Below are 24,493 nucleotides of genomic sequence, written 5' to 3' on the forward strand. Positions count from 1 at the left end.
GATTCTAAATGACGCATCACTAATGGCGCATCACAGGAAAGTGCGCCATTAGTATGCCGCGGTTACTAATGGCGCATCTAGTTGTGGTGCGCCATTAGTATCCAAAGCACCTGGCCCCTGGGAGGCATACTAATGGCGCACCGTGGCCTATACTAATGGCATGCTGTTAGTGGCGCACCACAGATGCGCCATTAATGGCCATAATAGGTGCGCCATTAGTAGAGGTTTTTCTAGTAGTGTCCCGAGGGGTAGGAGACTGTGGGAGCGGGGCAGCTGCTCGCTGCGGTGACCTGCACCTCCTGCGATCCATGGTTAGCGTATACCTGCTCCTGAAGAATTAGCGGTACCCGATAATCGTTGCCTCCAGCGTGGCCAGTGGGACCCTCCCGGGGCTCCTGGAAAGGCTCAGCTTCTAGTGCCTCGTCCCCCCAGCTTGGGCTATGGAGCGAGCCTTGTCCGTTCTCGTGAGGGTGTCCTTGGTCCATCATGAGGGGCACGTATTCCTCCGGCGCCGTCATCCCGAATGCCACGCCGTAATGCCCCGCATGCCACGCGGTCCTGCCTGACGTGCCCACCGTGGGGTGGCAGCGTGGCCGCCCACTGGGGCCGCGGGTCGCGTTGAGTCCTTCTTCTTCGTGGACCAGGGGCGGGGGCAGCGCCGCCGCCGGTCCGGCGCTGACAGCTTCGCTGGCGTCGGAGTAGCCTTGGAGCCCGCGGGCGCGCACGGAGCCCCCGCGCAGGTCGCCCTGGGCTTGAGATGGGAGCTGGGTGGAGAAGGGGTGAGCCCCCTAGGCGGCGAAGCCCAGGAGCTCTGCCACTCGCTCCAGCAGCACGTCGTGGCTGCCCTCCAGCAGTTTGCACTGCAGCAGCTCTCGGGCCACTGTGAGCGTTGCCCTCGAGTTTGCCTGCTCCCTGCGAGTGTACGGCGTCGTGGTCGCGGCGTGATTGGAGGCCCTTGCTGCCGACCGCGCCTGCCGCGGCGTGAGAGCTGTTGAAGCCTGTCCGCGTCGCCCGCGGCCCACAGCACCCTGCGGACCGCGAGCTGCTGCCTGGGGCACGGGGTCGCCCGAGGCAAGCGGCTCTGCGCAGGCGGGCCACGCCACCCATGGATCTGGGTTGCCCGCCTGGTCGCCAGACATGGTGATGACGACGCGGCGGGGCGCGAAGCGGTAGAAGGTGGACTCCGACGCACCCCTACCTGGCGCGCCAAATGTCAGATTTCGGGTTCTAGCAGACCCTTGAGGTTCAAACACTGGGGTGCGCGCGGAGCTTTCGTCTCCTACCTACCTGCACCCCTCCGCCTTGCTAGGATCTAAACTACGGAAAGAACAACACAAGAGACACAGGGTTTATACTGGTTCGGGCCACCGTTGTGGTGTAATACCCTACTCCAGTGTGTGGTGTGGTGGATTGCCTCTTGGGCTGATGATGATGAACAATACAAGGGAGAACAGCCTCGCGAGGGTCTGTTCTTGGATGGGATGATGAACTGCTGGGAGGAGCTCAGTCGCCCTTCTCTCTCTCTCTTTCTCTCGCCTTTTTACCCTCGGGTCCTCTCTCCTTGTGTTCGTGTGGTCGTCCCCCTTTCGATGTGGGTGGCTGGTCCTATTTATAGAGGCCCTGGTCCTCTTCCCAAATATCGAGCGGGAAGGGAGCCAACAATGGTAGGCTAATTTGAAAGGGGACAACTAGTACTAGCTATCCTGACAAAAGTAGTCTTCGCCTGCGCAAAGCTCTGGTGATGACGCCGTCTTGGGCTCCACGGTGACCTCCATCTCGTAGTCCTCCTGGTCTTGGTCTCATTGCACCGAAATGGCAACCTTTGCCTGATGCCTCGGTACTCCGCGGCTGCGCTTTCCCCCCTTGCACCAAAGAGGAAAGGAGGACACTGCGCGGGCTGGCACCCGCCTGGCGCCCTCGGTCGTCATGGCTTGCGTCACGGGCACCTCGTGAGGTACCCCGCCTTGGTCTCTCCGCCTCCTCGTGAGCCAGCCTGACGAGGCCGTGCCTGAGGAAGCTCCGTGTCGTCCGCCCCGTGAGGCTTGGCCCCTCGCGAGGGTCTTGGGTTTGTGTTAGTGAAGATGGGCCGTGCTGGGCCCCCTTTTGAGCCACGCCGCAGGCCGTAGGCAGGAAAGTCTGGGGACCCCCATTCCTAGAACGCCGACAAACGCCATCCTTGGGTACCCAGCGCTGGCCAAGTTCATGGTCGTGACTCACCATGGCTACAATGTCCTCAAGATGCCAGGAAGTGGCGGAGTCATCACGGTGCCTTGTGAAGAGAAGGACGCGGTGTGTTCCATGGAACGAGCCTTTCAGGCTGCATCACTGGAAGACCCGGATCGCGGAAGCAGGAGGCTTCCCGAGGCCACCCCCAAGAAGAAGAAGACATCGTCTGGCCCGGCTCGCAGGAGGCTGGCCCCTCAGGGCCCGTGCCTGCCCAGGGGAACCTCCTTCCATCGCATAGGAAAGCGCACCCGGTGCCCTCCTCAGGCAGGGCTCGGGGGCTCTCCCCTGGAGGGCCACCGACCTGGCCAGGGTCACGAGGGAGGCGCTTGGGCACCACATGGAGGCATGTTTCGAAGCATGTTTCCCTCAAGAAGGAGTAAGGCAAGGAGGGCCAGACCCTCAGGAGTTTGTCAGCAAGGCCATTCAGGAGCTACAGGAGTCAAGAGTCATGAGAGGCGGCCGCCGCCTACCAGCTGTGGCTCCCCATCCAGACGAGGATGGTGGGCTACGTGTCTGCATCGACATACCAGGGCTCAATCGAGTCGCCTCTCTAGAGCTCCTCTGGCCCTCGCGAGTGGGGAGCTGCGAAGGTCCACCCCACAGCTACATTCGCATGCCTTACGGCTTGCCGAGCGCGGCTGCCACGTACCAGCACCTCATGAGGGGCATCATAGAGGCTCAAGAGACCAGGCGTTCCGCAGCCCTGGCGGAGATGGAGATGGTTCGCGAGGACCCACCAGCGCCTCCGGAGCCTCTCGAGGCCCCTGGGCCTGGGGGCTCGTGAGGATCGGCTTCCGCAGCCCATCGAGTCTTCTACACCAACGCTGCTTCGTCCTCAACGTCATCAGGTGACATCTTTCAAGTTTCATTTCTAGCTGGGAGCGCCCCCCCAGGGCTGCATTATTCCCAGGCCGCGTGGGTCCGTCCCTGCGGCATGTATCCCTTTTATTTCATGTTGCTAGCTTACCTTATTGGGGGCGCCCCTCGGGCTGCACCATCCCCCAAGTCGCTTGGGCCAGACCCAGCGGCATGTATCCCCTTTCGCGTTTATTTCTGGCTATGCGTTCGACCCACCATGCTTGATTATTTGATGCCGGTCCACGGCACCTCTTATTCTCCATGTCGACCACTTGCACGTTAAAGGGGGGGGTACCTGAGCATCGCGACTCAGGGCTCTTACTGGCTCTCCAGCCCTCACCCTCTGGCCTTGTCCACGACATCGCAACCTGGCATACCAGCGACGGCTGAGACCAGCTCGAGGGCTGGGACCCGAGGACGTAGAGTGCCGGCATCTAACCAAATTTGCAGGAACACATCACAAGATAAGGCCCAGTGCCAGACGCAACCCGCCTAGAGGTAGGGCCCCGTGAGTCCCGCGCTGGCTCACGGGTGCCCAGATACACCTCGCCAGGCCCTACCGTGCCAGCCACGCATCAGGGCGGGGTTGTACACGCCCCGGGGGCTCCTCCCGGAGGGGAGCCCCCTCCCACGTACCAGTGGAAGCACCATGCTCCGCGCTGGCTAACGACACTGCCGAGGAGCGGCTATGCCCGTACACATACGGAAGCACTATGCTCCGCGCTGGTGATAAACAACTGAGGGTGGCCCCCGGGCCGCATTAACCTCAGGGAGCCCAGAGCTCAGTGTCTAGCCTCATCGTAATGCCTCCCCTCGGGAGTGCCGCGCGAGGGGGCTAGGCACGGTGGCTGCGCCTGGGTCACGCCCAGACGCACGCCACCCAGCCAGGCCCCCCTGGGCCTGGTTCGTCGCGCGTCTCTCCCCGAGCGGAGCCAAGGTACGAAGGCCGTTTGAGCGTCAAGGGGGACTCCTGAGCATCGCGACTCAGGAGCCTAACTGGTCACGTAGCCCCTCACTCCTTGGTCCCATCCTGGTTTCCGGTCGGGGCTAACGGCGGCTGAGGTATGCGTGAGGCCGGGCTCTGCAGACGTAGAACGGTAGATCCACCCACATCTCACCTCCCTACTTGTTGTTCGTGCGCCAAGGGGGACTCCTGAGCATCGCAACTCAGGAGCCTAACTTGTCACGTAGCCCCCCACTCCTTGGTCCCGTCCTGGTTTCCGGTCGAGGCTAACAGCGGCTGAGGTATGCGCGGGGCCGGGCTCTGCCGGCGTAGAACATAAGCAAGTAGGAAGGATAAGTGCAAACTTCAAGGAATTCAAAAGCAAGTATTACAGTCCACACTGTTATATCAATGCCAAACGCAAGTTTAAACGCCTCCCCGAGGCATGATACATGTGCAGGAATTGAAAGCAGAACAGGAGCCACAACGGAGTCACTTGTCGGCGGCGGAGCAGCGCGGAGTGGCTCCGCCTCATGGAGCAGCAGGGTCGGCAGCGCCTCACTTCGGCTTGGTGCTGAAGGCCCGGAACTTCCCCAGCAGAGCCTCCGCGTGACTCTTCACGGCCTCGGCAGCGGCAGCGGCACGCTCGCCGCTTGCTGGCTCCAACAGGCTGTCGAGGTCGACGCTGGGATCGCGAAGGTAGATGTGGGTGAGGACCCGCGTCAGCGCTGCAGAAGACAGGACACGCGCCTCGGCCTTGGCCATGGGGCCAAGGCCAAGGGCGACATCTTCAAGAGCGCGAACCAGGAAGGGAAGCAGCTTGGCGGGGCCGTCCTCGGCGCCAGCCAGCGGGCTCTCCAGGCCGCTGTCGTAAAGCGTCCTCAGCGAGGAGCGAGCCTTCGTCTCCATCTCCACGAAGGCCACGCGGTCCTCGGCAAGAACCTGGGCCTTGTCGTCCAGCTCGACCTTCCTCGCCCCCAACTCCTGCTTCAGCGCGCCTACGCGGTCATGGCGCCTCCTGAGCTTGGCCTCTCGGCCCTTGACGACCGCCTCGCAAGCCTTCACGCTTTCTTCCTGCTCTTGGCGAAGGCGGGCCTCTTTCGCGAGCTGGTCCCGCAGGCCTTACAGCTCGTCCTCCAGCACCTTGCAGCGACCATGGACGTCGACCACCTCCCCCAGGGCTGCGTCACGAGCAGCCTTCGCCTCAAGGACGGCCTGCCTCTCCTCATCGCAAGCCGTCGAGGCCTGGACCAGCGTCGCCCGAATCGAAGCATCGGAGCGAATCCATCCTGAAGCCAGCTCCAAGCGCCCGGCCACCAAGCAAGGGTCGGCGCCAAGAAGATCCTGTCGCAGCCGGTCCAGCTCAGCAGCAGCACGATCCAGAACGGCAGGAGGAGTCGGAGACACAGCAGTCGGTGGAGTATGAGGAGAAGGCGGCAGCGCGACCACAGCATCCTGAGGCGGAGCTTGCTGCGCCCCAACGGTTGTGGTGGCGGCAGCAGGCAAAGGCACCTCGGGAGTCGCTTGGGCCATGGGGGCTGAGCTCGCCCCAGCCGGCTCAGCCAGGCCTCGCGAGGATGACCGGGCAGGAGAGGCCCGTGCGTCGCGGTCACCTTCCTTCGCGGGCAGAGGCGCTGCCCCGGATGGAACCTCAGGAGCTCCCTTCGGCTTCTTTGCTGCGGGCGCCAGCCTATCCAAGAGACGCGGACGTCAAGCCTCAGCAGCAGAACAAGAAATGAAGACAAGAATCAAGTGCTTACGGGTCATCGCCAGTGAGCTCAGGCAGCCTCCGGCCAAATTTGAAGCCTGAAAGCCGGCTGGAAGGGTCAACCTCGGGAAGCTCGGGAGCGGAAGGCACGTCCATGGTCCGCCTCGGGGCCGGGGCAGACCCGCGGGAGATCAGCCCGGTCCTGTCCTTCTTCGGGATCAAGGGCAAGCTCCCGCTGCCCTGCTCATCATCATCCTCTTCGCCATCGCTCGGAGAGAGGCGGAGAGCGCAGGACCTGCGCCGGGGGAGGGGAGCCCTCGACTCTCCGTCAGTCGCCTCGGAGTCAGGCCCTTTTTCCCGCTCCCCTCCTTCCTCCTCTTCGTTGGAGTCGTCGGAGGACACGTCCACCGGTTCCTTGGGAGCCTCCGTGGGCACGGGCCCGTCCCTGTTGAAGACGGGCATGGACTCCATTACCTGCTCTTAGTCGTCGCGGAGGAACAAGGGCGTAGGAGCGCCCTCCAACCTCGCCACATCATCCCCGACCAGAGATTGGAGGACCGCAGTCAGATCTTCGTCGGCCAAGGCCACGGGGCTCGGATGGGGCCTCCATATCGGAAGTGAGTACTGCCGAAGCGGAGCCAGCTGGTGCTCCAGGAATTCCCTCAGTAGCGACGCACCAGTCAGCTTCGCCGCCGCCATATTGGCCGGCCTCAGATCCGCGTCCATCTTCTCCAACACCAGCTTCACGCGGGGGTCCGCGAGCTCCGCTTGACCCCAATCGCTGGAGCTCGTGGGTTTCTCCGTGGGCAAGATCAGCCGAGGGTGGATGCGCCCAACATCAGCCAAGACCCACTTGCTCTTGAAGCCCTCAATCCTTTTCCCGGGGTTCGAAATGGCAATGGCGCCACCGTTCACGACGAAGCTCGCGCACGCGGAAGCAGGACCGCGAGAAGTCCGGAGGTAGAAGTAGTGGCGCAGCAAGGCCACTGAGGGCTGCACCCCTACGTGAGCCTCGCAGTAATAGGAGAAGATTGCCGGGAGAAGGATGGAGTTGGGGTGGAGATGCAGAGCCTGTAGCTTATAATGACGGAGGACAGAGAAGAAGAACTCGGAGAAGGGAGGCACCAGGCCAGCAGCAATGGCGCTTACAAAGAGCGGATAGAAGGCGCTCCCTTGGCCCTCAGAGGTGGCGGAGCCGGCCTTGAACACCTTCGCCCCGTCGATGCCCTGCGCCGCCGCCATCCGGCGCAACCGGGCGAGGCTCGCCTCCGACACATTCGGCGAATCCAGGGCAGACGAGTACCAAGCTCCGGCCGGGGACTGACGAGGCACCATGGCTTCCTAGGTCACGCGGTCAGAGTAGATCTAGAAATTTTAGAGGAAGGAAGGAGAGGCACAGGAAATGGGATCTAAGCAGCAACCAGAGAAAGCAAAAAAAGCAAAGCCTAGGCAGATGCCGCTCCTTTATCAACATGCGTGGCTTGCTGAGGCGCTCACGTCCAATCAACCGCCACGCGGCGCCCAAGGCCGCAGGCTGTTAGGGCCCGCGGCGCTTCGCCCTTGCCCTTTCACCTCCCTGCACGGCCAAGTCCGGGCGCGCCTTGGGCCCGGTGGCTACCGTCGGCGTTCTGGGAATGGGGGTCCTTAGACTTGCCTGCCTGTGGCCTGTGGCGTGGCTCAAAGGGGGGCCCAACGCGGCCCATCTTCATCAACACAGACCCAAGACCCTCACGAGGGGCCAAGCCTCGCGGGGCGGACGACACGGAGCTTCCTCAGGCATGGCCTCATCAGGCTGGCTCGAGAGGAGGCGGAGAAATCATGGCGGGGTACCTAATGAGGTGCCCGTGACGCAAGCCATGACGGCCAAGGGTGCCAGGTGGGCGCCATCCCGTGCAGTGTCCTCCTTTCCTCTTTGGTGCAAAGGGAGCAAGCGCAGGCGAGAGCATCAAGCAAAGGCACCCTATTTGGTGCAACGAGACCAAGACCAGCCCAACGGCAGGGAGGAAGTCATTGTGGAGCCCAAGCCAGCGTCACCACCAGAGCCTTTGGCAGGCGAGGACCAACTTTAGTCAGGATAAGTGTACCAGATGTTCCCCTTCAAAATGGCAAATTGTTGGCGCCCTTCCCGCTCAATATTCGGGAAGAGGCCCAGGGCCTTTGCCTATAAATAGGACTAGACACCCCCAGGGGATGAAGGGAGACCAAGGGGAGAAGAAGAGATCATCAGGATAGAGAGAGATACCAGATCAAAGAGGAGAAGATCAGATCAGCAAGAGAGAGAGAGAGAGAAGGGTGACTGAACTCCTCCTAGCAGTTCATCGCCCCAGCCAAGAACAGACACTCACGAGGCTGTTCTTCCTTGTATTGCTCATCATCATCAGCCCAAGAGGCAATCCACCAAACCACACTGGAGTAGGGTATTACACCACAACGGTGGCCCGAACCAGTATAAACCCTGTGTCTCTTGTGTTGTTCTTTCCATAGCTTAGATCTTGGCGAGGCGGTGGGGTGCAGGTAGGTAGAAGGTGAAATCTCCGCGCACGCCCCAGTGTTTGAACCTCAAGGGTCTGCCGGAACCCGAAATCCGACAAGTACACTTACGAGGATCAAGCTAACGTCAACTCGGAGAACTTTTCAGGCCAGATGACCATACCCTCGAAATCACTTCTATCTTTGCTTGCTAGATGCTCTCTCTTTTGCTATGCCTATGCTACGGTACCTACCACATGCCTTATCATGCCTCCCATATTGCCATGTCAAACCTCTAACCCACGTTGTCCTAGCAAACCGTTGTTTGGCTATGTTACCGCTTTGCTCAGCCCCTCTTATAGCGTTGCTAGTTGCAGGTGAAGATTGGAGTTTGTTCCTTGTTGGAACATGTTTATTGTTGGGATATCTTTATATATCTTGTTTACTTTAATGCATCTATATATTTGGTAAAGGGTGGAAGGATCGACCTTATGCCTGGTGTTTTGTTCCACTCTTGCTGCCCTAGTTTCCGTCATACCGGTGTTATGTTCCTTGATTTTGCGTTCCTTACACGGTTGGCTTATAATGGGAACCCCTTGATAGTTCGCCTTGAATAAAACTCCTCCAGCAAGGCCCAACATTGGTTTTACCATTTGCCACCTAGCCTTTTTCCCTTGGGTTTCGCGGACTCAAGGGTCATCTTTATTTTAAACCCCTGGTCCAGTGCTCCTCTGAGTGTTGGTCCAACTTGTCAGCCGCCGGTGGCCACCAGGGGCAACTCTGGGCTGGCCTACCGGAAGTTTGGACAATCCGGTGTGCCCTGAGAACGAGATATGTGCATCTCCTATCGGGATTTGTCGGCACATTTGGGTGGCTTTGCTGGTTTAGTTTTACCATTGTCAAGATGTCTTGTAACCGGGATTCCGAGTCTAATCGGGTTGTCTTGGGAGAAGGAATATCCTTCGTTGACCGTGAGAGCTTGTGATGGGCTAAGTTGGGACACCCCCTGCAGGGATTTGAACTTTGGAAAGCCGTGCCTGCGGGTATGGGCAGATGGGAATTTGTTAATGTCCGGTTGTAGAAAACCTGAAACTTAACTTAATTAAAATGAATCAACAGAGTGTGTGGCCGTGATGGTATCTTGTCGGCGGAGTCTGGGAAGAGAACACGGTCTCGTGTTATGCTTGACTGTAGGTTGTTCTAGGATCACTTCTTGATCATAGTTTCTCGATCGTGCCTTGCCTTCTCTTCTCGCTCTCATTTGCGTATGTTAGCCACCATATATGCTAGTGCTTGCTACAGCTCCACCTCATACCTTTTACCTTACCTATAAGCTTAGATAGTCTTGATCGCGAGGTTGTGAAATTGCTAAGTCCCCGTGACTCATAGATTCCTTCCAAAACCAGATGCAGGGACCGATGATACCATTCCAGGAGATGCCACTGAGCTCAAGGGGGAGTTCGATGAGGACTCAGGATGATACTATATTTCCTTTCCAGACGATCAGTAGTGGAGCCCAGTTGGGGCGATCGGGGTCATTATCCTTTTGGGGTTGTCTTTATTTTGGTTACGTAGTCGGACCTTGATTGTATCTGGATGATTGTAATGATATATTTATGCATTGTGTGACATGGCGATTGTAAGCCAACTATGTACATCTTTCCTTATTTAGTACATGGGATGTGTAAAGATTACCCCTCTTGCGACATTGCCTACAATGCGGTTATGCCTCTAAGTCGTGCTCCGACACGTGGGAGATATAGCCGCATCGTGGGTGTTACAAGTTGGTAATCAGAGCCTTCCCCGACTTAGGAGCCCCCTGCTTGATCGAATCGCTGACGTTGTTGAGTCTAGAAAAATGTTTTGAGTCATTTAGGATTATATATAGTGGAGAGTAGGATTATGTTTACTCCTCAGTCCCTTCATCGCTCTGGTGAGGCATCCTGACATAGAGTTTTGACTCTTCTCTTCTCAAATTTCACTAAAAAAAATTTAGGATCATGCGGGTATCTTGGAATTGTTCTGATGGTTTTGCGACGAGAACATTGTTCTTGGTGCCTCCTGACATTTAGGGGTTGTGGCAGTGTCCCGGGGAGTTGAGCTCCGAGGTGTTGTCATCACAATTTTATCATTGCAATTCTGGAATACCTGAGTTTCGCCGACATCGAAAATCTCTTTTATGCAGTTGTTGGTGAGATAACCTCGACGCCACCCAGTACTGGGGCGGGAGTTCGGGAGTATTGCCATAACTCGTATAACGGATGCTTTTCGAAGGTTGAGGTAAATGATTTTCGAAGGTTTCTTGGTTATGTGTTGAAGGATGGATACAACTGGATGTAGGATTTGCTAGCTTTGGGTGAGATATTATGCTTCCCCTGTATCCCCAACACCTGATTGCATAACCGAGAAAATTTCGGGAGTTTCATAGGTGGGAATTCATGTAGCTCTAGTATTTCTTCCGCGAATATTTGGTTTGTGATTGGGTAATACTCACCAAGTATTTGTTCATGTCCGTACCTTGTTGTTTTATTCATCTACCTCTATCTAAGTGGCTTCTCAATTTACGAAAGTGCGACCGTTTAATTTGGAATGCATTCGTTCATTCTTGTTCGAATGTTAAGGCTATATGTTGCAATTTCAATCCATTGATTCAGCTTGATTATATTTCTGTTAAGATGCTAACGGATGTCACCCTCTTCGGGATGGCTCCTCCAACGCGTCAGAATCCTGAACCGCCGCCACCACCTCCACCTCCGGAGGCATGGCAAGCTATGATGGCCGCTACCAATGCCAACACGCAGATGCTTATGCAACTCTTGCAAGAGCGCAACCAAGGAAATCAAGGCCATGGCAACAATCAGAATCAGTTTGCTACACTCAACCAGTTCCTCGCATACCAGCCAAAGACCATCAATAACTGTGTCGAGGCAACAGATGCTGATGATTGGCTCGTGGATATCTGCAAGCATTTCGAGTGCAGCAACGTCAGGCCTGAGGACTTTGTCAGGTTTGCCTCGTTCCAACTCAAAGACCAAGCTGTTGAGTGGTATTAGTAATACAAAGATTCAAGAGGAGGTCGTGTGATTACCTGGGATGAATTCCGTCAAGACTTCAAAGCTCACCGCATTCCTCAGAGTGTTGTTGAGAGAAAGCGTGACGAGTTCCGCAATCTGAAGCAAGGGAGCTTGTCTGTTTACCAGTATAACATCATGTTCCAGAAGCTCGCTCGTTTCACTAAGCAAGACGTCCCTGACGAGAAGAGCATGATTTATCAGTTCAGAGGTGGCCTTAGAGAAGATCTCCAACTAGCTCTTGTGCTTTTTGAGCCGAAGAAGTACGATGAGTTCTATAGTGCGATGCTTCCAAGAAACGAGTCAGGGATGCAACTCATTCTTCCTCAACTCAAGTGGTAACTAAGCATCAAAAGTATTGGTTGCCTCCTCCTCCGTTCCGTCAGCCTTATCAGCAGAAGAGCAAAGGTGGTAATGGATCTTCCCACCCACCCAATCCAGGCTTTCAGAACAAGACTTCATATCATGCTCCAAGATCAAGTGCTCCGTATCACCATCCGCTCTCAGAGGTCACGTGCAACAAGTGTCAGCAGAAGGGTCACTATGCCCACAAATGCTTCAATCACAGGCGTCTTCCTCCTCCTCCTGTGAGATCTGCTAGCACTGCAATGGTCAAGCATAATCCCAAGTTTGCAAAGGTCAACATGATGAACGCAGCTCAGGTAGAGGACTCGTCAGATGTGATCATGGGTAACCTTCCTGTTAACGATATTCCTGCAAAAGTTCCTTTTGACACTGGTGCATCACATTGTTTCATCTCGAGACCATTTGAATCTAAGCATAAGTTGTCTTTCCAAGATTTGCATAGTCCGTTAGCAGTTGTCTCACCGGGTAAATGCTTGCATGCAAGCTACGTGGTTCCAGATGTTTCTATCACGTTGGGGGACTATAAGTTTCTGTCTTCTCCAATGGTCCTTGGTAACTCGGATATTAATCTTATCCTCGGAATGGACTGGCTTTCTAAGCACAAGGCTCAGCTTGATTGTGCTACCAGGCAGATTCAATTGACACATTCGTCTAAGGATGTAATCGTCTTTGCCGCTCGGGATGATACCATTCGACCGTTTTCTCTCAATGAGAAGGGCGAGCTGGATGCCATCTCTCAGATTCCAGTCCTTTGTGAATATCAAGACGTCTTTCCAGAAGAGCTTCCAGGAATGCCTCCTCACCAGCCAGTTGAATTCATCATCGATCTTGAGCATGGCACAGAACCTGTGTGCAAACATCCTTACAAGCTTGGACCTGAAGAGTTGAAGGAGCTGAAGAAACAACTCGACATTCAAGAGCCTATGGGTCTCATCTGACCAAATTCTTCTCTATGGGGTTGTGGTGTTCTTTTCGTCAAGAAGAAGGATGGAACGGACCGACTTTGTGTCGACTACCATCCATTGAACAAGAAGACCATAAAGAACAAGTACCCACTTCCCAACATCAATGAGCTTTTCGAACAACTCAAAGGTGCTCAAGTTTTCTCCAAGCTTGATCTCCGTATGGGCTATCATCAAATTCGCATTCGTGAAGAAGATATCCCCAAGACATCATTCAGAACAAGCTATGGTTCATATGAATACACTGTCATGTCTTTCGGCCTTGTCAATGCTCCTCCAACATTCTCTCGCATGATGAACTTCATCTTCAACGCCTATACGAATGACTTCGTCTTTGTCTATCTCGATGACATTTTGGTCTTTTCCAAGAACAAGGAGGATCATGCCAAGCATTTGAGATTGGTGCTGGATAAACTCAGAGAACATCAGTTCTATGCGAAGTTTTCAAAGTGCGAGTTTTGGCTGGATGAGGTTCTCTACCTTGGGCATATCATCTCCGCCAAGGGCATAGCTGTCAATCCTGAGAAGGTGTCTGCAATTGTGAATTGGGAACCGCCTCAGAACGTGAAGCAACTCCGCAGCTTCCTTGGTCTCACAAGCTATTGTCGAAGGTTCGTTGAGAACTTCTCTAAGATCGCGAAGCCTCTTTCCAACCTTCTCCAGAAGCATGTGAAGTATGTCTGGTCGCCTGAATGTGACATCGCTTTCAACACCCTCAAAGAGAAGCTAGTCACTGCTCCAGTTCTGACTCCTCCTGGTGAATCCAAACCGTTCGAGGTCTTCTTTGATGCTTCCCTTCAAGGTCTCGGTGCAGTTTTGATGCAAGAGAAGAAAGTTGTGGCCTATACCTCTCGCCAGTAGAAGCCCAACAAAAATAGCTACCCCACTCATGACCTCGAGTTGGCGGCAGTTGTCCATGCTCTTTTAACTTGGAGACATCTCTTGTTGGCAAGAAAAGTGGACATCTTCACTGATCATAAGAGTCTCAAGTACATCTTCACTCAGCCCAACCTCAACCTCAGGCAGACTCGTTGGGTCGAAATGATTCAAGAGTATAATCCAAGTATTGAATACACTCCAGGCAAGGCCAATGTAATTGCTGACACATTGAGCAGGAAGGCCTACTACAACAGTTTGATTATCAAGCCCTACCAACCAGAGCTTTGTGAAGCTTTCTGCAAACTTAATCTTCAAGTTGTTCCTCAAGGATTCCTTGCCAACCTCCAAGTCTCTCCTACTTTGGAAGATCAGATTCGTGAGGCTCAACTTCTTGATGCTATGGTGAAGAAGGTGAAGATTGGGATTGCCAAGAGTCAACCCAAGTACAAGTGCTATCGTCTTGATGACAAGGACACTCTATTCTTCGAGGATCGCATTGTTGTTCCTAAGGGTGACCTTCATAAAGTCATTATGAACGAGGCTCACAATTCACTCCTCTCTATTCACCCTGGAAGTACAAAGATGTACCATGACCTCAAGCAGTCATATTGGTGGCCTCAAATGAAGCGCGAGATTGCTTAGTTCGTAAATGAATGTGATGTCTACAGAAGAGTGAAAGCAGAAGACCAATGACCATCTGGTCTCCTCCAACCTCTTGCCATTCCAGAATGGAAGTTTGACCATATTGAGATGGACTTCGTGACTGGATTCCCCAAGTCCAAGCGTGGCAATGATGCTATCTTCGTTGTCATCGACAAGCTCACCAAAGTGGCTCATTTTCTTCCTATCAAAGAATCTATCACAGCAGCTCAGTTGGCAGAGCTATATACCTCCAGGATTGTCTTTCTGCATGGCATTCCGCAGTTGATTTCTTCAGATCGTGGAAGCATCTTCACCTCCAAGTTTTGGGATTCTTTTTAGAAGGCCATGGGCACCAACATTCGCTTCAGCATAGCTTTTCATCCTCAAACTAGTGGCCAAGTCGAGCGAGTCGATCAAATTCTTGAAGATATGCTCAGGGCATGTGTCATTTCTTTCAGTATGAAGTGGGAAGATTGTCTTCCATATGCCGAGTTCTCCTACAACAACAGCTTGCAAGCAAGTTCGGGCAAGGCCCCATTCGAGATTCTCTATGGCAGGAAGTGTCGTACTCCTCTTAACTGGTCAGAGACTGGTGAACGCCAACTTCTTGGCAATTACTTAATCACAGAGGCTGAAGAAATGTGCAAAGTCATCCGTGAAAATCTCAAAGCCGCGCAATCGCGCCAGAAGAGTTACTATGATAGCAAGCATCATGACTTGGCTTTCGAGATCAGAGACCATGTCTACCTCCGCGTCTCTCCAATGAAAGGTACTTGTCGCTTTGGTATAAAAGGGAAGCTTTCCCCTAGATACGTGGGTCCTTTCAAGATCATTGGCAAAAGAGGCGATCTCGCCTATCAACTTGAGCTTCCATCCAACTTTGCAAACGTGCACGACGTGTTTCACGTGTCTCAGCTCTGCAAGTGTTTCAAGACTCTTGACCGCACCATCAACTTTGAAGAGATTAATCTCCAAGAAGACATGTCTTATCATGAGCACCCTGTTGCTATTCTTGAAGAAACTGAGCGCAAGACTCACAACAAGTCTATCAAATTCCTGAAAGTGAAGTTCACATCATTCCGACCGTGAAGCCACCTGGGAACGCGAGGACCACCTCCGTTCCGAATATCCGGAGTTTTTCCAGTCCTAGATCTTGGGACGAGATTCTTTCGTAGTGGTGGAGTGTTGTAACGCCCCATATATAACCTGCCATATTTGTATTCCAACTCTTGCCTTTTCCGGCACTCAGTTTTGAGATTCCTCGTTGTTGGGTTTTTGTCTCCGTTGGCTTTTGTCTTTGTCATGCATATCATATCATGTCATCATGTGCATCGCATTTGCATACGTGTTCGTCTCATGCATCCGAGCATTTTCCCTGTTGTCCGTTTTGCATTCCGGCGCTCCTATGTCCTCCGGTGTCCCCTTTTGCCTTTTTTTGTGTGCGGATGTTAAACGTTCTCGGATTGGACCGAGACTTGCCAAGCAGCCTTGGTTTACTACCGGTAGACCTCCTGTCAAGTTTTGTGCCATTTGGACTTCATTTGATACTCCAACGGTTAACCGAGGAACCGAAAAGGCCTCGTGTGTGTTGCAGCCCAACACCTCTCTAAAGTGGCCCAAAACACACCTAAACCCCCTCCATCATCTCGGTCGTTCGATCACGATAGTGTGGCCGCAAATCATGCTCAATTTGGAGCCTCCTAGCTCCCTCTACCTATAAATATAGACCCCCTCCGAAATTTCGGGCGAAACCCTAACCTCTCCCCCTCCTCGCGCCGCCGGACAAAAATCAGCCGGCCAGACGTGTCCAACCCGCGCCGCCGCTGCCACGTGGCACCTCCCCATTCACCGTCGCGCCGCCCCACATCGCCATCCCGTCCGGGCCCAGGGTAGGCCCTCCTCGAGGCCGCGCGCGTGCCTCGCCGCCCGTGTCGGCCGCCGCCTCGCACATCCTCCTCACCGCTCGCGCTGCCCCGCTCCGCCTTCGCCGCCGCGCTGCTCGGCCGCCGCCTCGCCTTCGTCGCCGGCCGCCGCGCCACCGCACAGTCCCGCGCCCACGTGCGCCTCCCCGCCGTCCATCGCCACCCCGGCCAGCTCCTGGGCCGGATCCCGCTTCTCCGGCGTCCCCCAAGCTCCGGCCGGCCTCCTCCTCGACGACGGCTTCTTCTCCGGTGACTCCCCGGCGAACTTCAATCCGCGTGCACGAACCCTAGATCCAGATCTGGGAGGTTGACCTCATTTTTGCCCCAAGTCCCAGTAATTTTTAGCATATTTCATCGCATCATAACTTTGCACCCGTGACTCCGTTTTGGGCGTGTAGCATATCAGATTGTTCGCCTCGATGTGTACTTCATTTAATTCCATTGCACCATGCTCATTTGAGTTCATCTTGATGCCCTAAATGCTGTTGCAAGAGTGCTAGGTAATGTTAGTTTCAGATTCTTAATAGAATTTGGACATTTGTCATTTTTGCCATGTTTAATGTATGCCTCCTATGATCTTAAGCCCTACATGTGTTTTGAAGTATGCCATGCCATCTTTACAAGGGTGTATGCCATGTATTTTTGTGATCTCTATGGTGACTAGCACAAGCATGCAAAGTAGCTCTTGTGATGTTGCTGATTTCAGGGACTTAGAAATCTTTTAAGTCTTTCCCCTCATAATATTTTTATGCCATGTATTCTTGTTGCTACAGAGTGATCCATGCCTCTTTTGAGCATGTTCAGTAAGGATGTTTTGGAGATATTGTTATTGTCTTTCCATCCATGTCTTTGGTTGCAATTATGGAGCACCCTAGCATGACTCAATCTTGCTCTACTTTTGCTATAAAATGTTCCTGGGAGATTGTTTACATGTTAAGCAATTTTGCCGAGGTTGTTGTAGTTGATTCATGCATGCTATGAGGTTGTTCTTGCCATGTTTAGCTTCTATGCCATGTCTTCTTGCTGGGTGTATTCTTAGTTTTTCATGAAATGCCTTGTGGTGAGTGCATCGAGCTCGTAAACATGCCTACGTGAATCTGTTTTTGCCATGTTTCAGTTTTCTGCTAAGTCTGAATCTGTTAGAAACTTGCTATGTTCACATGGTTGCCATTGTATTTTCTGATCCCTTTTGGCTTATGGTCAGTAAGGGACTTTTGTTGTATGCTTTGAACCTGCTATTGTGTGATTTAGCCGTAGCTCAGTGCTTCATACCATGCCTTGCTTTGCCATGATATGTTCCTTTAGCATGTTGTTATCTTGCTCTAAACATTGCTTCCTGATGTTAAATTCCTGACATGTTGTTATTTTGACTAAGTCCGTAACCTGATATCTTTTGCACTTTTGCCATCCTTGTTTGAACCTGCTATTGTGTGATTTAGCCGTAGCTCAGTGTTCATCTTTTGTCAAGCATCTTGAGTGGATCACTGCCGTGTGCTTTGTTTTTATGTTAGAGTGTAGTAGCTTGTTGTTCTTGATGCATTTAGATGGCCTCGTGCTGTTATTGTTTTGCTTGCCATTTGCAAACCGTGCATCCGATTCCGGTGATCTTTATTTTGATTTCGACCAAAATCAACTCATCTTTCCAGCGGCACTCTTGGTTTTCCAAGTTGAGGCTTGGTTCAATCTTTCCATTCCGAAACATGCATATGAATTTCATATCACATCCCGCATATCATGCCATGTTTTGCATCATGTTGCTTGTGCATTGCACCGTGGTTGATTGTGTCTCCCTTTGCTTGTGTTCTTGCTTTGGGTAGAGCCGGGAGACAAGTATGTGGTCGAGGAACCAGTTGAGTATGCTTACGAGGATCAAGCTAACATCAACTCGGAGAACTTTGCAGTCAAGATGACCATACCCTCGAAATCACTTCTATCTTTGCTTGCTAGATGCTCGCTCTTTTGTTATGCCTATGCTATGATACCTACCACATGCCTTATCATGCCTCCCATATTGCCATGTCAAACCTCTAATCCACCTTGTCCTAGCAAACCGTTGTTTGCCTATGTTACCACTTTGCTCAGCCCCTCTTATAGCGTTGCTAGTTGCAGGTGAAGATTGGAGTTTGTTCCTTGTTGGAACATGTTTATTGTTGGGATATCTTTATATATCTTGTTTACATTAATGCATCTATATACTTGGTAAAGGCTGGAAGGCTCGGCCTTACGCCTGGTGTTTTGTTCCACTCTTGCCGCCCTAGTTTCCGTCATGCCGGTGTTATGTTCCTTGATTTTGCGTTCCTTACATGGTTGGGTTATAATGGGAACCCCTTGACAGTTCGCCTTGAATAAAACTCCTCCAGCAAGGCCCAATATTGGCTTTACCATTTGCCACCTAGCCTTTTTCCTTTGGGTTTCGTAAACTCAAGGGTCATCTTTATTTTAAACCCCTGGGCCAGTGCTCCTCTGAGTGTTGGTCCAACTTGTCAGCCGCCGGTGGCCACAAGGGGCAACTCTGGGCTGGCCTACCGGAAGTTTGGACAATCCGGTGTGCCCTGAGAACGAGATATGTGCAGCTCCTATCGGGATTTGTCGGCACATTCGGGTGGCTTTGCTGGTTTAGTTTTACCATTGTCGAGATGTCTTGTAACCGGGATTCCGAGTCTAATCGGGTTGTCTTGGGAGAAGGAATATCCTTCGTTGACCGTGAGAGCTTGTGATGGGCTAAGTTGGGACACCCCTGCATGGATTTGAACTTTGGAAAGCCGTCCCTGCGGTTATGGGCAGATGGGAATTTGTTAATGTCCGGTTGTAGAAAACCTAAAACTTAACTTAATTAAAATGAATCAACAGAGTGTGTTGCCGTGATGGTCTCTTTTCGGCGGAGTCCGGGAAGAGAACACGGTCTCGTGTTATGCTTGACCATAGGTTGTTCTAGGATCACTTCTTGACCATAGTTTCTCGACCGTGCCTTGCCTTCTCTTCTCGCTCTCATTTGCGTATGTTAGCCACCATATATGCTAGTGCTTGCTGTAGCTCCACCTCATACCTTTTACCTTACCTATAAGCTTAAATAATCTTGATCGTGAGGGTGTGAGATTGCTGAGTCCCCGTGACTCACAGATTCCTTCCAAAACCAGATGCAGGGACCGATGATACCATTCCAGGAGATGCCACTGAGCTCAAGTGGGAGTTCGATGAGGACTCAGGACGATACTATGTTTCCTTTCCAGACGATCAGTAGTGGAGCCCAGTTGGGGCGATCGGGGTCATTATGCTTTTGGGGTTGTCTTTATTTTGGTTTCGTAGTCGGACCTTGATTGTATCTGGATGATTGTAATGATATATTTATGCATTGTGTGACGTGGCGATTGTAAGCCAACTATGTACCTCTTTCCTTATTTAGTACATGGGATGTGTAAATATTACTCCTCTTGCGACATTGCCTACAATGCGGTTATGCCTCTAAGTCATGCTCCAACGCGTGGGAGATATAGCTGCATCGTGTGTGTTATATCGGGCCACAGGCTGGGGCTCCTGAGGCAGGTGACTGCGGCAGTTCCTCCCGAGGCTGAGTTGTTCTTGAAAGCAGTGGTGTTGCTGGTGGCTTGAAGAGTCGTTCCTCGAAGACGCCATGCTCCTGGGGCTGATGCTTGGATGCTCTTCTGGCGATGTCGTGTGCTTCCTTGTTGGTGCCACGGGGCACGTGCTGCAACTCCAGGCCCCAAAATTGCTTCCCCATCTTGCTCACCTCCGTGAGGTATGCTTCCATGTGCTCATACTTCGGCTCGTATACCTTGTTGGAGAAGTTGACGAGGAGTTGTGAGTCGCCCCTGATAGTGAGACGCTTTACTGCCAGCGTCGCCGCAGCCTTCAGGCCAGCTATGAGGCCCTCGTATTCTGCAATGTTGTTGGAGACCTTCTCGCCCTGCTGGAAGCAGGGCTGCACGGCGTAGTAGAGCTTGTCCTGAGGGGGCGAGATGAGTACTGCTCCAGCCCCCGTGCCCTGGCGCGCGAAGGCACCATCGAAATACATGACCCAGCCGACAGGCGCCTCGATTCCCGGTGAGAGGGACCGGTCTTCTCCTTCTTCAAGAGCCGGGGCGTGTGTCCATTCTGCCACGAAATCAGCGAGCACGGCCCCCTTGATGACCCTGGTAGTACTGAACTCCAGCTGGAATGCTTGCAACTCGATGTTCCATTCAGCAACCCTTCCAGCAAAATTGGGGCTCCTGAGCACTCTCTCCAATGGGTAAGCTGAGACGACCTTGATGGGGTGGCCCTAGAAGTAGTGCCACAGCTTTCGCGAGGCTACTAGGAGTGCGATTAGGAGCTTCTGAGGCATGGGGTACCGCGCTCATGCGTCCCGCAACACCATGCTGACGAAGTATACCGGGTGCTCGACGAGGGTTGGAGTGCTGATGAGGTTTGTGTCTTCTGGAAGCTGGGGTGTCTCCTAAGGGGGTAGAGCTCCTGACGCTTGGTCGCTTGCCGAAGTCTCCGTGTGTTTAGGGGTGTTGTCCTGCCAAACCTGATCCCTTGCCGCTGCTGCTGTGGCCCTTGTGGCGCTCTTGTGGTCTTGCGTCATCCCTGCTGGAGGTGTGGCATGGTGCGATGCGCCCTTTGTTTAGTGTTCTTCCCGAACCGCCCCCAGGGCCGCGCTAGCTGAGTACGGGGTGGCCACAAGATAGAGCACTAGGGGCTCGCGAGGTCGCGGTGCCACCATCACTGGAGGGTTGGTCAGGTATCTCTTGAGGTCTTGAAAAGCTTGATCAGCCTCTGGGGTCCACTCGAGCGGGCCCTTCTTTTTCATCAGCTTGAAGAAGGGTAGGGCGCCCTCTCCCAGCTTGGAGCTGAAGCGCCCCGAAGCAGTCACCCGACCAGCCAACTTCTGCATTTCCTTGAGAGTCTGTGATGGATTCATGTCATCAATGGCCTTCATGTTCTCTGGGTTGGCCTCGATCCCCCTGTGGGACACCAAGAAACCCAGCAGCTTGCCGAAGGGGACGCCAAACATGCATTTCTCCGGATTGAGCCACAAGTCCACCTGGCGAAGGCTTTCAAAGGTCTCCTCTAGGTCTTGGATCAAGGTCCCCGCCTCCCGATACTTCACTACGATGTCATCGACGTAGGCTTCAGCGTTTCTCCCGAGCTACCACCCTAAGGCGATGTGCATGAGTCGCTGGAAGGTTGCGCCCGCATTACATAGCCCGAACGGCATGCAGGTGTAGTAGTACACCCCACACGGGGTCAAGAAGGATGTCTTCTCCACATCTTCTGCCGCCATCTTGATCTGGTGATATCCTGAGAATGCATCCAGGAAGCATAACAAGTCGCACTCGGCGGTGGAGTCGATGATCTGGTCCATGCGTGGAAGCGGGAATGGATCTTGGGGGCAGGCCTTGTCGAGGTTGGTGAAGTCAACGCACATCCGCTCCTTCCCACCTTTCTTGGGGACGACGACGGGGTTCGCCAGCCACTCGGAGTACCAAACCTGGCGAATGACACCCACAGCCTCCAACTTGCGGGTTTCCTGGACGATGAAAGCTTGCTTCTCCATGGACTGCCGCCTTGCCTTCTGCTTCACAGGGCGTACGTTGGGGCACACCTTCAGGTGGTGCTCTATTACCTCTCTTGGGACGTCTACCAGCTGATCGGGCTCCCAGGTGAACACTTCCTTGTTTGCATGCCAAAACTTCACTAGCGCCTCCTCCTGAGTGGGCTCGAGGTTGGCGCCTATGGTAAAGGTTGCCCCTAGGGACCCGTCCTCCTCGACCAACACTTGCTTGGTTTCTGCCTTGGCCTGAGTGAAGACCTGCTTCTTCTTGGTAGGTACAGGTCCCTTGGCCTTGGAGGTATCCGCATCGGTGGGTCGTGCTGTCGTGGCGGCCTTGAGGGCGAGCTTGAGCGCTGCCAGGGCCTCCTTGGCGTCCCCCTTGATGGTGAGGACACCCTGGCTCCCCGGCATCTTCATGAGATTGTAAGCAGGATGGGTTGCTGCCATGAACTGGGCCAAAGCTGGGTACCCGAGGATGGCGTTGTATGGAAGGCCAATGCGGGCGATGTCGAAGTCGATAAGCTAGGTGCGGTAGTTGTCGCGCATGCCGAAGGTCACGGGGAGGCGGATCTGCCCCAGGGAGTGGGCGGGGCCTCTGCCAACTCCTGACAAGGGCTTGCTGGGGTGGAGTCACTCGAACGGTACGTGAAGGAGGCTGAAGGCCTCGACGGAGAGAACATTGAGGCCGGCACCTCCGTCGACGAGCATCTTGGTGATGGATACGTGGCAGATGGCGGGTGTGCACAGCATCGGGAGTGCACCCGAACCGACGGTGGAGGCAGGATGGTCTTCTGAGTCGAAGATGAGGTTGGCCTCGGGCGCGGCCCAGCCGGGCGGAGCCCCCGGGCGCTTGGAAGTGACGCAGATCTGGCGAAGGTATGGCTTGACGTGCCGATCTGAGGGTGGTGCTTGCGAACCGCCCAGAAGAGCTACGGCGACGGGGGCTGCCGGTTCCCCGAAGCGAGTGACGAAGGGGCTGCACAGCTCCTCCCAGGTGGCAACAGAAGACTCCGGCAAGTGGAGGAGCCAGGCGCGCGGCGCGCCCACGAGGGCCATTGGGAACCAGTTGGCCATGATCTTGTCGTCGCACCCGGCTTCCAGGACGGCCTCCTTGTATGCTAGCAGGAAAGACGACGGGTCCGCCGCACCGTCGTAGCACGGCGGCATCTCCGGCTTGAACTTGGGTGGCCACTGCACCAGCCGCAAGACGGGGGCAAGGGCTCGGAGCCCCCGAGCACCGCCGTGAGCACCGGTAGATCCAACTGGAGGGGCGCCCGCCATGAGGAGCAGGCCTGGAGATGGTGGAGTGCAAGCCGACGGAAGGAAGACTCCGGCGCACCCCTACCTGGCGTGCCATGTGTTGGATCACGAGATCCGGCAAAACCCTTAAGGTTCGAACACTGGGGTGCGCGCGAAGATCTCCCCCCTATCGATCCGTGTCCTAACTTAGCCTAGATCTCACGAACTAACTCGACGAACTTGTAACACAAAGGACACAAGATTTATGCTGGTTCGGGTCACCGTTGTGGTGTAATACCCTACTCCAGTGTGGTGGTGGTGGATTGCCTCTTGGGCTGAGGATGAACAGTACAAGGGGAAGAACAGCCTCCTGAGGTTGAGGTGTTCTTGTGCTTGGTGGTTGTGCTGCCAAGGATGTGGTGGATCTTCCCTCCTCTACTATGGTTGTGGCTAGTCCTATTTATAGAGGCCATGGTCCTCTCCCCAAATATTGATAGGGAAGGGAGCCAACAACGGCCAATTTGAAAGGGGACATCTAGTACAAGCTATCCTGACAAAAGCAGTCTTTGCCTGCCAAAGGCTCTGGTGGTGACGTCGTCTTGGGCTCCATGGTGACCTCCATCTTGCCGTCCTTCTGGTCTTGGTCTCATTGCACCAATATGGAAACCTTTCTTGATGCCTCGGTACTCTGCGCATGCGCTTGCCCCTTAGCACCAAAGAGGAAACAAGGACGCTGCGCGTGCTGGCGCCCGCCTGGTCTCGATCGTCATGGCTTACGTCACGAGAACCTCGTGAGGTTTGCCCGGCCTTGAACTCTCCGCCCCTCACAAGCCAGCATGGCGAGGCCGCTCTTGAGGAGGTCTTTTGTCGTCCGCCTCACGAGGCTTGGCCCCTCGCGAGCGTCTTAATTCCTTGTTGATGAAGATGGGCCATACAGGACTGCTAGCAAGGCCACGTCATGGGCCGCAGGCAGGCATGTCTGGGGACCCCCGTTCCCAGAACATCGACAGAGACCAGGTCAGGAAGTCATAGCTTGTTGAAGTCAACGGGATGGTCGAACGGGTTTAGCCCGACGGCCAGCATGGTCGCACTAGCACAATGGTAGGCATCGCGCAGCCGCAACACGTGTGTGTCAACATGTTCCACCAAGTGGTTGATGCAATCCTGGACCTCATCACTATCGGCCCGCTCGTGCTCCAACCGGTTCTCCTAATCGCCTATGGTATCTCCCGCTTTCTGCATCAACGCCGCCGATGCCTCGAGCATCTTTGTGGTGGACGCCTGCCGCTTTTGAAGCTCCGTGAACTCCCGCACATAAAGGAGGAGCATGGCACTCCTCTCCTCCTTGAGCTCACAGAGCTCCACGTACTTGGCCCTGATCTCTACATCCTTGGCCTGGAGCTCCTATGTCAGGCGCCTCACCTCAGACTCGGTGATCTGGTGCGCCACCATGGAACCAGGTAGAAGCGATGGTGAGAGGAAGCAATGGGGGCGAGACGGATGAAAGGCAATGCAATCTATGGGAAGGCGGAGGGAGCTAGCCTAGGAGCGGGGTGAATATTTTGGTTTTCACCATGGGAAAACACCAGTCGACGACTTTTCACATCAGGAAGCAGTGGGTTTTATAGGCAGAGTCATCATGACTACTTGCAGC

The sequence above is a fragment of the Triticum aestivum genome, chromosome 2A (assembly GCF_018294505.1).
Source record: "Triticum aestivum cultivar Chinese Spring chromosome 2A, IWGSC CS RefSeq v2.1, whole genome shotgun sequence".
In the NCBI taxonomy this organism is placed as follows: domain Eukaryota; kingdom Viridiplantae; phylum Streptophyta; class Magnoliopsida; order Poales; family Poaceae; genus Triticum; species Triticum aestivum.